General features: G+C 48.5%; 1 protein-coding gene across 13 annotated transcripts in view; it reads right to left on the reverse strand.

The window, feature by feature from the left end:
* Nucleotides 1-12,617, reverse strand: part of TENM4 (teneurin transmembrane protein 4) — a 1,513,397-nt gene that overhangs the window by 507,275 nt on the left and 993,505 nt on the right. For all 13 annotated transcript variants that reach the window (XM_077341303.1, XM_077341304.1, XM_077341305.1 and 10 more), the window contains one exon: nucleotides 9,942-10,042. The gene's annotated coding sequence lies outside the window, so the exon portion shown is untranslated. The remainder of the gene's footprint in view (nucleotides 1-9,941; nucleotides 10,043-12,617) is intronic.

The raw sequence follows: 12,617 nt of genomic DNA on the forward strand, positions 1-12,617 counted from the left end.
GCCCACACAAGTTTGATCTTGTCACATCTTGGACGCTTAGCAGACTCAGCCCAGGCTAGCCCTAGGAAGGGCGATCTCGGGGAAGACCAGGGTCATCACACAGGGGCAGGGAATGGCAAGCCACCTCTGAACATCTCTTGCCTGCCAGCCAGACAATCTTAGGATCTTCTGGCCATAGGTCACGTATGAATCTGTGAAGGCTCAATAAACAGTTTAATGAGGGAACCTCCTGATTGGGGTGTACCAATTTCCAACAGAATAACAAACAATTCCCAGTGAATTAGCCTTGTATGCACTGGCAAAGTATACGGAAGCAAGTGGAATTCACCAAAACTTGTTTAAGTCTGTACTTGTTTAAGCCTGCATTTGGGGTTGATTTGCTACATTCCGTGTGCTCGGTCTGTGGGCTATATATCATATATACCATACAACTGATAAATCTGTTCCACCGTATATTTCTGGTAAAGCCTAGGAGGAGGAGCTGGTCTCACGGCTTAAATGCCACTCAACACCCACTCAAGGCAGCTGTCCCACCCCTGACTGCCTTCTCCTCCAACTGGCTTTCCTATCTGTCCAGCGGCCAGCCAATCGCCTTCCGTTCCGCACCCCTGACCACCCCCTCCTCCTTCCACTTCCATCTGAGGCTCGGAGGCTGCAAATCCCTGCCACGTGAGAGCGGCCCCTGCTGGTGAGTTCCCCAACAGCTGCCTGCTGCCTTTCCAGGTCCTGGGGGAGGGAGAGGCCATCTGCAGAGTTCTTCCACACACACCCCAATCTAGTGCCCACGACCCCTATGAAAGGGCTGTTCAACCCCCAAAGGGGTCCCGACCCCCATGCTCAGAACCACTGCTCTAAGCCATCACTTTCTCCAGGGGAACTGATCTCTGTTGCCTGGAGATGTGTCACAATTCCCGGGGATCCTCGGGTCCCACCTGGAGGCTGGCATCCCTCCTTTGGACTGGAGTCGACAGGGATTAGCTTCTGAGCCCTCTGCATGCAAGGCCACTGTTCTGCCATTGAGGCACAGGCTCTCCCCGAGAGGGACAGCAAATGTTCATTCCCGAGACAGTCTCATCAGCTTTTTTTCTACTCTACCTTCAAAACTATTCTTCCGCTTCATTTCCGCACGTCCTCAGTGTTTTAGCTTCGTCTAACCCCATGGGGAGAAAGTGAAGATTAAAATTTTTTTTTTGATGGAGTTCATTTTTGGCACAACGGCATTGCCTGTGGAGTTGGGAGATGTCGTGCAACTCCAGAGAACAAAACCCTAGACGTGTCACCAAAATTCTGCGCTAAAATGAAAGTGACAGCAGTCACACATAAGCCAATTCAGGGAGGGACAGACGTTTCCCTTTGAAGTGGGAAGCAAAATGGGGCCTGCGAGGAAGAACGAGGCGGAGAGAAATATTCGGGAATGAATTCGGGTCTCGTTCATTGGGAATGTGAAGGTGTGGCAAAGTTTTGTGAGATTTTGAGATGGGAGACGGGAATTCTTCAGCAAAACGGTTCCGCTTGCCGTTGAAACAAGCAGAGACTCAGGCTGCCCAGGCAGAAGAAAGAAGAAACATATTCCTATTCAGTGTCAAAGTCAAATTACATTGTCAGAGGACCATAGAGAACAGGGGTGGCCAAACACTGGTTCTTCAGATATCCACAGACTACAATTCCGATGAGCCCCTGCCAGTGCCGGGAGGGATGAGGGATGTAGACAAACTGGAGCATGTCCAGAGGAGGGCAACAAAGATGGTGAGGGGTTTGGAGACCAAGACGTAGGAGGAAAGGTTGGGGGAGCTTGGTCTGTTTAGCCTGGAGAGGAGACCACTGAGAGGGGATCTGATCACCATCTTCAAGTATTTAAAAGGCTGCCATATGGCAGGTGACAGTGGGTGAGCGATTGGGATGTGAGTGTCCTGCATAGTGCAGGGGGTTGGATTAGATGACCCAGGAGGTCCCTTCCAACTCTCTTATTCTATGATTCTGTGAATTGTTATGCATGGACATCTGGAGAGCCACAGTTTGGGCACTCCTGGTCTATACCACCCTACCCTATCAGCTCGGGACGGTTAACAATATAAACTTGTATTCACCTTCAAAGTGCTATTAGAGTCTTCTTCTTCTCTCCTGGTACAGACAACAGCAAAGATTCCGAACCAGGGGTGCGTGGATTCCTCCGTGGTCAAAACTTTGAAAAATGCCGGACTACAGACAGTCTTGATCCACTGTCTTTGTATTCCACCATTTTTTCCAGTGCATTCAGGGCGTTTCCGTGCTTGTACCCTCTGGTCCTTGCGACGATTCTCCGAAATGCAAGAACAAAGCAACGAGTCGAGTCAAAACTCCAAACGGCTGCCACGGCGATCAAATCCACTTGTGCCGCTATTACCCCCCAAAACGACGCGAACTCGAAAAACTGCTGCCCGTCATCTTGCATTTTAGAGCTGACGAACGACAGCCCTATTGCTTTGCTGATCCTTCATCGGAGGGACCAATCAGTCACTCCATAAATCAATATTTATTGTGGCTTTGCCGTCCTAACAACTGTGAATAACCGGCGCGTATCCGGCACGGAGGCATTTGTTATTCGCTCCGTGTTGAACCTCTGTTTGCTAGATTGAATATTGTTGCAGCTTGCATTACGCCCCGTTGTTTATATCCGCATCTGGCATGATGTATTTCGGTGCTTAATGAAAGTTGATTTATTGAGGCTTATATTGCATTTTTTGCCCTGTGCGCTGGGGAAACGGCACGTTTCGGGATACAAAAGAGCAGCTTTCTGATTCTCGCATCCGGAAAGCGAAAGCCAATTTATTGGACCAACATCTGCTTTGACAAAGAGCTCTCTAAGGCAGGGGTAGTCAACCTGAGGTCCTCCAGATGTGCATGGACTACAATTCCCACGAGCCCCTGCCAGCATTTGCTGGCAGGGGCTCATGGGGATTGTAGTTCATAAACATCTGGAGGACCACAGGTTGACTACCCCTGCTCTAAGGTGCCTATCAACCCCACAGAATATCTGGAGGACCACAGGTTGACTACCCCTGCTCTAAGGTGCCTATCAACCCCACAGAACATCTGGAGGACCACAGGTTGACTGCCCCTGCTCTAAGGGGCCTATCAACCCCACAGAACATCTGGAGGACCACAGGTTGACTACCCCTGCTCTAAGGTGCCTATCAACCCCACAGAACATCTGGAGGACCACAGGTTGACTGCCCCTGCTCTAAGGTGCCAATCAACCCCACGGAACATCTGGAGGACCACAGGTTGACTACCCCTGATCTAAGGGCCTAACAAGCCCACAGAACATCTGGAGGGCCACAGGTTGACTACCCCTGCTCTAAGGTGCCTATCGATCCCACAGAACATCTGGAGGACCACAGGTTGACTACCCCTGCTCTAAGGTGCCTATCGACCCCACAGAACATCTGGAGGGCCACAGGTTGACTGCCCCTGCTCTAAGGTGCCTATCGACCCCACAGAACATCTGGAGGACCACAGGTTGACTGCCCCTGCTCTAAGGTGCCTATCGACCCCACAGAACATCTGGAGGACCACAGGTTGACTGCCCCTGCTCTAAGGTGCCTATCTATCCCACAGAACATCTGGAGGACCACAGGTTGACTGCCCCTGCTCTAAGGTGCCTATCAACCCCACAGAACATCTGGAGGACCACAGGTTGACTACCCCTGATCTAAGGGCCTAACAACCCCACAGAACATCTGGAGGGCCACAGGTTGACTGCCCCTGCTCTAAGGTGCCTATCAACCCCACAGAACATCTGGAGGGCCACAGGTTGACTGCCCCTGCTCTAAGGTGCCTATCAACCCCACAGAACATCTGGAGGGCCACAGGTTGACTGCCCCTGCTCTAAGGTGCCTATCAACCCCACAGAACATCTGGAGGACCACATGTTGACTACCCCTGCTCTAAGGTGCCTATCAACCACACAGCCGTGCCCATGCCCTACTTCCCCAAGGAGCTCTCCTGTGCCCTATTGAAACCGCACCACAACCTTATAGGAGGATGCCCCAATGTCAACAATCACCTTCCTGTTTTATTTCATAGTAGAATCATACCGTTGGAAGGGACACCCAGGGTCATCTAGTCCAACCCACTGCAGAATGCAGGAAACGCACAAGGGAAACCCAGGAGGTGGAGCCAGTCACAAAATGGCTGCCCCAGTAGGCAGAGCGAAACCCACAGAAGAAGCCCAGGTCCAGGGGAGAAGAGGGTAACTTAATAAATAGAATCATAGAATCATAGAGTTGGAAGGGGCCACACAGGCCATCTAGTCCAACCCCCTGCTCAACGCAGGATCAGCCCAAATAAATGCAAGTGGTACACAGTAAGTACTAGAGGTTGCAAAAAGAAAGAGAACAGATGTCCTTAACAATGTAAAAAAAACAATTTATTGGGATTTTCTGCAGAGTGCATAACATTTCTTTTTTAAACAATTTATTTTTGTGGGTACGACACTTTGTAAATGGCTCACTCTTGCTAAGATATGGTTACATTTGTTGAGATTAATAACAATTCGTTTTCTACACCGTTAAGGCCAAGTTTCATTTTGTGGCCCCTGGCAATTTAATAAATATACCGGCAAAAAGAACTGACAGAATAATAATAAAAAAAACAACAACAACTAGTACTTCTGCAGCAGCTTCTGCCCAAACAATTTTATTTCCATTGAAATAGCCAGCTGGGTTTTCAATGGCCAATCAGAAAACCTGCTGGGCAAAAGTCCCACCCAGCCCCGCCCACTCCGTGCCCCTCACAAAGGTGGGGGGGGGGGGAAAATGTCTTTGCAAAGAGTCTTGCAGAACTGGGGAGGAGGGCTTTAAACTAAGTCCCATGGGGCAGAGAGACGTACACTCAAAGCCTAGTTCGATGACGATAACTGTAGATGGGAACACCGCAGATGGAAAGGGAATGGCACACATGCAGGGAACTATTAACTTACAGGAAAGTTCAAAAAAAATAAATGCCTGGGGTACTCATACGAAGGATTACGATGTCTCTACGGTAATGCACGGAGGATGAGAAACAAGCAGGAAGAACAAGAAGTCTTAATAAAGGAAGGGGACTGTGATTTAACAGGCATTACAGAAACCTGGTGGGATAACACTCAAGGCTGGAATAAAAGCCGTGTTCCCCAACCTTTTTATCACCGGGGACCAGTCAACGCTTGACAATTTTAATGAGGCCCGGGGTGGGTGGGGGGTTAGTCTTTTGCTGAGGGATGTTGCCACTGCCACCTGAGCCCCTGCTCCACTTCCTTTCCCACTGGCACCCCAGGCAACAGACTTCCAGTTTGGTGTAGTGGTTAGTAGTGCGGACTTCTAATCTGGCATGCCAGGTTTGATTCTGCACTCCCCCACATGCAGCCAGCTGGGTGACCTTGGTGTAGTCACAGCACTGATAAAGCTGTTCTGACCGAGCAGGAATATCAGGTTTCTCTCAGCTTCACCCACCTCACAGGGTGTCTGTTGTGGGGAGAGGAAGGGAAGGTGATTGGAAGCCGCTTTGAGCCTCCTTCGGGTAGGGAAAAGTGGCATATAAGAACCAACTCTTCTTCTTCTTCTTCCCCCTTCCCTCTGGGAGGTGCTGCCAGTAGCAGCTGCGCAGTGCCACGCCGAGGGGGAGCACCAGCCATGGCGGCCGCTGGAGAGCACCAAAGGTGAGCCAGTGCCAGAGTGGCAGGGCAGCCCCCGAGGCAGCAGCCGGGGAGGAGGAGCCGTGGCCCGGTACCGACTGATCCACGGACCAGGACCAGTCCCTGGACCAGGGGTTGGGGACCACTGAATAATAGGATTGAGAGATATAACTTATTTAAAAGGGACAGATAAATAAAGAAGGGGGGAGGAGTAGCACTATATGTTAAGAATTTATATACTTGTGAGGAAATACATGTGTTTGAGCCTGAGAGTTCAGCTGAGAGTCTTTGAGTAAAAATAAAAGGAGTAGGAAATAATAGTGGTATTATGGTGGGGGTCTGCTATAGACTGTCAGGTCAGGCAAAGGACTCGGATGAGATGCTCCTAGACCAGATTACTACGTTCTCAGAGAGACGGGACCCAGTGGTCACGGGAGATTTTGAATACCCACATATCTGTTGGAAGACCAGCTCTGCTAAAAATGAAAAGGCCAATAAATTCTTGACTTGTCTTGCTGACAACTTCATTTCCCAGAAAGTGGAAGGGGCAACCAGGGGGTCTGCTGCTTTAGACTTGATTCTTACCAATAGGGAAGAACTGGTGGATGAGCTAAAAGTTGTGGGTGTGCTTGGTGGGTGAGCGACCATGTGATTTTGGACTGTATTATATTGAGGAACCGAAAAGCTGTACATAGTCAGATGTACACGCTGGACTTCAGGACAGGAAATGTTGTTGTTGTTGTTATTGTTGTTATGTGCGAAGTCGTGTCCGACTCATCGCAACCCCATGGACAATGATCCTCCAGGCCTTCCTGTCCTCTACCATTCCCAGGAGTCCATTTAAGTTTGCACCGACTGCTTCAGTGACTCCATCCAGCCACCTCATTCTCTGTCGTCCCCTTCTTCTTTTGCCCTCGATCGCTCCCAGCATTAGCCTCTTCTCCAGGGAGTCCTTCCTTCTCATGAGGTGGCCAAAGTATTTGAGTTTCATCTTCAGGATCTGGCCTTCTAAGGAGCAGTCAGGGCTGATCTCCTCTAGGACTGGTTTGTTCGCCTTGCAGTCCAAGGGACTCGCAAGAGTCTTCTCCAGCACCAGAGTTCAAAAGCCTCAATTCTTTGACGCTCGGCCTTCCTTATGGTCCAACTTTCGCAGCCATACATTGCAACTGGGAAGACCACAGCCTTGACTAGATGCACTTTTGTTGGCAGGGTGATGTTTCTGCTTTTTAGGATGTTAACAATCTTAAAGTCATGTTGGGTAGAATCCTGCAGTCAGAAAAACTTGAGGAGATGGATGTCCAAGAAGGTTAGGAGTTTTGCCAAAGTGAAATACTCAAGGCACAATCGCAGACAATTCCCTTTAGAAGGAAAACTGGGAAGAACCTAAAGAAATCAGGATGGCTCCATAAACAGCTTTCAAAAGAATTGAATAACCAAGGAGGAATATAAACAAATAACCAATGCAAGAAGGGAGACTGTTAGAAAAACTCAAATGGGTAGCCGTTTATAGTCTGACGAAGAGTGCTTGCACTCGAAAGCTCACACCCTGAATAAATCTTTGTTGGTCTTAAAGGTGCTCCTGGACTCTGATTTTATTGTTAGAAAAACTAACGCTCAATAGGAGCTTAGGCTAGCAAGACATGCTAAAAACAACAAGTAAGGGTGCTTGCAAAAGGTTCGTTATCTTCTTGGAGAGGAGTGATGAGTGGAGTGCCTCAGGGATCTGTCCTGGGCCCTGTGTTGTTCAACATATCTATAAATGATTTGGATGAAGGAATAGAGGGGGTGCTTATTAAATTTGAAGATGATACTAAACTGGGAAGGGTAGCAAACACACCAGAAGACAGAATCAGGTTATACAATGATTTTGATAGGCCGGAAAACTGGGCTAAAATGAATAAAATGAATTTTAATAGTGAAGAATGTAAAGTTCTGCATTTAGGTACAAAAAATCAAATGCATCACTACAGGATGAGTGGGACTTGTCTTGGCAGTGGTATATGTGAAAAGGAACTGGGGTATTTAGGAGACCAGACACTGAACATGAGTCAACAGTGTGACTTGGTAGCTAAAAAGACAAACAGAATTTGGGACTGTATTAAAAGAAGTATGGGGTCCAGATCATGCGAGGTGATGTTACCACTTTATTCCACCCTGGATAGACCTCACTTGGAGTCCTGTGTTCAGTTCTGGGCACCTCAGATGTAGAAAGATGTGGAGAAACTGGAGTGTGTCCAGAGGAGGGCAATAAAGATGGTGAGGGGTTTGGAGACCAAGACATAGGAGGAAAGGTTGGGGGAGCTTGGTCTGTTTAGCCTGGAGAGGAGGCGACTGAGAGGGGATCTGATAGCCATCTTCAAGGGGTTTGGAGACCAAGACGTATGAAGAAAGGTTGGGGAAGCTTGGTCTGTTTAGCCTGGAGAGAAGATGACTAAGAGGTGATATGAAGAAGATCTGGATCTTATATGCTGCTTCAAATACTTGAAAGGCTGTCATAGAGGCTATGTAGCAGAGTTGTTTTCTGTTGCCCCAGAACCAATGGGATGAAATTAATTCAAAATAATTTTTGGCTAAACATCCGGAAGAAGTTACTGACAGAGCAGTACCTCAGCGCAACAGGCTTCCTCAGGAGGTGGTGGGTTCTCCTTCTTTGGAAGTTTTTTAAGCAGAGGCTAGATAGTCATCTGACAGGAATTCTGATTTTATGGACTTAGGCAGATTGTGAGTGGGCAGGCTGGTTGTTGGGAGTTCCTGAACTGTCCAGGGGGGTGGACTAGATAACCCTGGAGTTCCCTTCCAACTCTATGATTCTGTAAGAAGAGCCCTGTTGGAACAGACCAGTATTCCATCTAATCCAGCATCATGTATCACTCAATGGCCAACCTCTGGACAACCTACAAGAGAGCACAGAGTCTGAGATCTTTGCCTGATAAGAACAGAAGAAGACCCCACTGGATCAAAGCAGTGAGGGTCCACCTAGTCCAGTAACCTGTCTCACACAATAGCCAACCAATTCCTCTGTCTGGAGGTTCAACAACACAGCATAGAGGTCAAGAGTTTCCCTTGATAATAACAGAAGAAGAGCCCTGCTGAATCATACCAGTGAGAGTCCATATAGTCCAAATTCCCTCTTACACAGAGGCCAACCAATTCCTCTGGAGGGCCAAAAACAGGACAAAAAGGACAAAACCTTCATAAGAACATAGAAGAACCCTGCTGGATCAGACCAGTGGCCCATCCAATCCAGCCTCCCGTCTCACACAGGGGCCAACCATTTCCTCTACAGGGACAGTAACAGGACAGAGAGGCCGAGGCCTTCCCAAGAACCTCAGAAGTGTCCTAGTGGATAAGACCAGGAGCCCAACTAGTCCAGCATCCCATCTCACACAGGGGCCAGCCAGTTCCTCTGCAGGTCCAGCAACAGGGCAGAGAGGCTGAGGCCTTCCCCTGAAAAGAGCCTCAGAAGAGCCCTGCTGGGTCAGACCAGGGAGGGTCCCTCCAGTCCAGCATCCTCTCTCACACAACGGCCAAACCGTTCCTTTGGAGAGCCAACAACAGGGCAGAGAAGCTAAGGCTGATGTTGCCTCCTGATTCTAGTATTCAGATGATTAATGCCTCTGGAAGTAGAAATTCTCAGTCACCAGGCTTATAGTCATCGACAGATTCCATGAATCTGAAGATGTGTGTTTGCCAACAAAAGTTTGTATCTTGAATACACCTTTGTTGGTCTTAAAGGTGCCAACTCTGGACTCCAACTTTGTTCCACAAGTCTACGTCATCCCTCTCAAGCTGTTCACTCCTGTGGCAGTCACAACATCCTCAGGAAGCAAATTCCACATTTCAGTCACTTTAACCTTCTTAAAGCACTTGGTGAGGACCAAAAAAAACCAATCAGTAGGCACCAGGGAGCCCAGAGGGACCACCTTGCAGATCCCTGGCCAAAAACTGGCCAACCTATTGTCTCGCATGCTTCATCAATGGTAGATCAACACATGAGAGAGAGGGAACATAAAAAACATGCTCAACATAACACAGCTGAATATCAACAGATGTGTTCTCTACATCAGGAAGTTCACCCCTTTTCAAAAACATGCGAGTTAGTAATCTGGTTCATGCCAGACATGGATGTTAGCCAATACCCCCTTGGCTGCTGAACTCTAAACTTACACTCTGGCTGTTCAGGGACTTCCCCAATCACCTCCCTGCACAATATGCACAAATTCCAGAGTGTCATCCATAGAAGCAAAGGCACAGATTCAGTATGGGTTATGAGGAAAGACACGGGTACCTGGCTCCATTACAGCGGACTCAGAGTCAGCAGCGATCCGTGGCTCCGTAGATCCTTTCCTGGCCTCGTAGGTCCTTTCAATGACGACACAGAAAAGCATTCTGGGAAAGAGAGAGAGAAAAAATGTCACCCGTGTCAGGAGGAAACCATCTTCCACGGCAGACCTTCCCCGAGCAAGTGAAAACATACATAATTAACAAATTAATTAGGCGGAGAAATGGTTGGGAGTTCTTTGTAGAACATGAGGGCAAGTTGGGAAGAAATGCTACATCATCTGCAAGACATCAGAGCTGTTCAAAACTGGTGTTACCCAACCCCCCCCCCCGCAAACTAGATAACTGTCGGACCAAGAAGGAGAACCCGACCTTGACAGAGCCAAAAAAAGAAATCCACAGGGGGTAGAGGAAGAAGAATTAGCCAGAAGACTTCAGTTATCAGACAGAATGTTCATGCCCTGGAGCGGGACAGTCTTGACGTTCCACTCAGAGCTCGGCACTAGATTGTCCCCTAAAATAAAAGACACAATTTCCGCCTTCTTCCCAAACCGAAAGAAGGGAAGCTGACAGTGGCAAGTTCCTTATTCAAGTCACCAAATTCCTTATTCCAGTTAGTGAGTCCAAACCAGTGCCCAGTTTTTATCCTTGTTTTCCTTATATTCTGTGCATTATTTTCCCTTGCATGTAAAATCTAACGCGGTTTATTCCTTGAAACCATCAGTGGAAGCCAAGAGCAGGGAAAAGCACTGTGTTATCACAGCCAACACGAGATGGATTGTAAAGGAGAGCTTGACGCCGGCCTTCTGTTTTCAGCAGTAGCTCTGTGCATATTACAGTTCCACCCTGAACATTTTTCTTTAAATGTACTTTAATTAAAATTGGATAGGGTCGGGTAACATGACTTTGGGAACCAGAATTGTCTCATGAAGTCTCCAGCTGCCCATTCCTGAATAAGGTTGCCAGCCTCCAGGTGGCACCTGGAAGATCTCAAAAACTCATGACACTGGCTACAAGGAATCGAACACTTGGTCCATCAAGGTCAAAACTGTCCACTCAGACCAGCAGTGGCTATCTGGGTCTTAGATGGTCTTTCCCATCACCTCTTGCCTGGTCCTTTCAACTGGAGATGTTGGGGATTGAACCAGTGACCTTCTGTGTGCCATGCCGAGGCTCTACCACTGAGCCATGGCCCCTCTCCATGGCTCTCCAGGATCTCCAGGATCTTTCCCATCATGCCAGGTCCTTTCAACTGGAAATGTCAGGAATTGAACCAGGGACCTTCTGCGTGCCAAGTCAAAGCTCTACCACAGAGCCATAGCCCATCTCCATGACTGGTCCTTTTAACTGGAAATGCTAGGGATTGAACCTGAGACCTTCTGTATGCCAAGCAAATGCTATGTCTATGTCTCCCCAGGGTCTCAGGCAGAGGTCTTTCATGTCATCTCCTGCCTGGTCCTTTTAAATGGAGATATTGGGGATAGAACCGGGGACCTTCTGCATGTCAACCAGGTGCTCTACCACAGAGCCATAGCCTGTCTTCATGGCTCTCCAGTGCCTGAGGCAGATTCACATCACCCTCTGGCTGGTCTTTTTTAAATGGAGATGCTGGGGATAGAACCTGGGACCTTCTGCATGCCAAGCAGATGCTCTACCATGCAGCCGTGGTCCTGCCCCTAAGCAGCCCGTCACGGATGTTCTATATGTAAAACCTTAGCCCAGCCTCCTCTCAGCAGGCCTTCTGACTCTTCAAACGATTACAAAATTGATCCAGGTAGTGACACAGCTGTTTCAAAGCAGCAGCAATAACCCAAAAGCAATGCTTAAAAACACTTTCCTTTTCTCCCCCCCCTCCCCCAATTCCACCTGCTTTCCCCTTCAATCCTGTGAAGTCCAGACCACAGCCTAATGGAATATCTAATGTTCAGCAGCTGTACATTGTTAATGCAAAAAGAGGGAGGGGTTACAATATAGATGCATAAAAGCAACATACGGTTTTATGTAATCTGCCTATGAATTTTTAACCAGAGTGTCCTAATTCATTTTGGGGCTGCAAGAGCTTTTTTACCGGCCCTTTGTGGCGAGAACCACACATACTAAGTAGACACTGTACTTTTGATCAGTGCTGCCTCTGCAAGGATTTGCTGCCCCTGGAAGGGGCGGCCGCTACAAGCGCAAACAGCTTCAAGGGGAGATTGGGTAAACCTATGGGCATCTGTGACTCTTAGCCCCAAGGTATAGGTGGAACATTCTGTCTGGGGGAGTAGTGCTGTTTTTGGTGCTTGGGGGGGGGCATCTGGAGTTCTGGCCCCACTCACTGGTGGACCTCTTGATACCATCTGGGTCTTGGCCACTGTGTAACACAGAGTGTTGGACTGGATGGGCAATTGGCATGATCCAACATGGCTTCTCTATTGTTCTCGTGTCTGAAGCAATGAAGAGTATGTGAAAGTGTCCTGTGAGTGTCCTGCATAGTGCGGGGGGGGGGGTTGGACTAGATGACCCATGAGGTCCCTTCTAACTCTATTGTTCTATTATTCTATGATTCTATTAAAGACCTCTGCCTGAGACGCTGGAAAGCTGCTAACAGCCAAGGTAGGCAATCATGAACCTGAGAAAAGGCTGCCACTCTGTGGTAGAGCCTCTGCTCGACATACAGAAGGTCCCACGCTCAACCAATGGC

Source organism: Paroedura picta, chromosome 6 (assembly GCF_049243985.1).
Source record: "Paroedura picta isolate Pp20150507F chromosome 6, Ppicta_v3.0, whole genome shotgun sequence".
In the NCBI taxonomy this organism is placed as follows: domain Eukaryota; kingdom Metazoa; phylum Chordata; class Lepidosauria; order Squamata; family Gekkonidae; genus Paroedura; species Paroedura picta.